Genomic DNA, 1,248 nt, shown 5'->3' on the forward strand with positions numbered 1-1,248 from the left:
TGTTTAATGTCGCTTTATTGTGTTGAAACTCCTTAAAGAAACTTCAGAGTTACAGGTAGAAGTTCTGCAGGGAGCGAGCTAAAAGTTAATCTTCGGCCACAACAACAAAACTCTTGTTAAAATCTCACAGCGGGATTAACTGAGTCATAATAAGTTTCTTGTTTGACACAGACAGCCCTGTTGTTGACTCTCTGACTGTCAGTGCAGCTGTCGGACTCACCGGTCATCTGTCTCTCTCTGCACAAGTGTTACTGACACACTGTATAATGATTTACTGTTAACTGGGAAGTTTGGTACTTCTGCTCTTATGTAGAGAAAGTTTGTTTCTTTTATTTATATATATGTTGTTTAGTTTTGGTTCGGACTTCCTAGTGTGAAAAGGAAAGTATGCGGTAACCAGTGGTTAATATTCTGAGTGTTTGTAAGAATAAAAACGTGTGGTTTAGGTTTCTCTGACACATATTTATTATTTGTAGCTGGTTTGGGATCCGACACCAAGCTGGTAAAATACACAAATGTCTTCTTGTTTTTATTATTAACGTACAAAACACTCAGATGGGTATTTTACTGTTTTATTGGTTTGTAAAACTTACATTTTAGTTCTTTTCAATCTCTCCTGTAGTTATATTAATATTTTAAAAAGTTTTTTTAGACTTCTTAAAACCTAAATGAATCTGATAAGCGATGGATAAGATGCATAAAAATAATATTAAATTCAAATCCCACTACGTTGCAGTTGTAATTTGGAGGTGCTATTGTCACTATTGGGCCACAGTTACACCTCTGACCTGATCCAAACTGGTCCTCAGTGAATATCATCTCCTAATTGTCAACATTAAACATATTTAGGGTTCTTCAGTTGTGAGTTGAGGCTTCGCTGTGATAAACATTAGTGCATTAAAAGGTAGTCCGTGAGTTCAAACACCAGGACGTGCAGCTGAGTCTCCTCTCGTCAGCCGCTCGATGCAGCCTCGTGTCGTGGGAACTTAAGTAAGTGTAACAACCGGTTCTGTATCTTAACTGCCTCATTCCCTGTAATGGTAGACAGATGTACGCAGGCCCACTTCATGTTGAAGCTGCTCAGTGTTGTGGACCGGTGGAAGTACAAATACCAATACAACAGTGTAAACAAACGGGTACTCACTCTGCGGTAAATAGATTATTATAGATTATATTAGACTGTTAATGCTGATGCATCAGTGTAGAAATACTCAAAGTACAAGTACCTCAAAAGTGTACTTAAGTACA

The 1,248-nt window shown here is 37.7% G+C and overlaps 1 protein-coding gene across 1 annotated transcript in view; it reads left to right on the forward strand.

Moving 5' to 3' along the window:
• Positions 1-1,248, forward strand: part of pak4 (p21 protein (Cdc42/Rac)-activated kinase 4) — a 22,191-nt gene that overhangs the window by 1,061 nt on the left and 19,882 nt on the right. The window lies entirely within an intron of this gene.

The sequence above is a fragment of the Morone saxatilis genome, unplaced genomic scaffold (genome assembly GCF_004916995.1).
Source record: "Morone saxatilis isolate NCDOM2014 unplaced genomic scaffold, NCSU_SB_2.0 Contig8, whole genome shotgun sequence".
In the NCBI taxonomy this organism is placed as follows: domain Eukaryota; kingdom Metazoa; phylum Chordata; class Actinopteri; family Moronidae; genus Morone; species Morone saxatilis.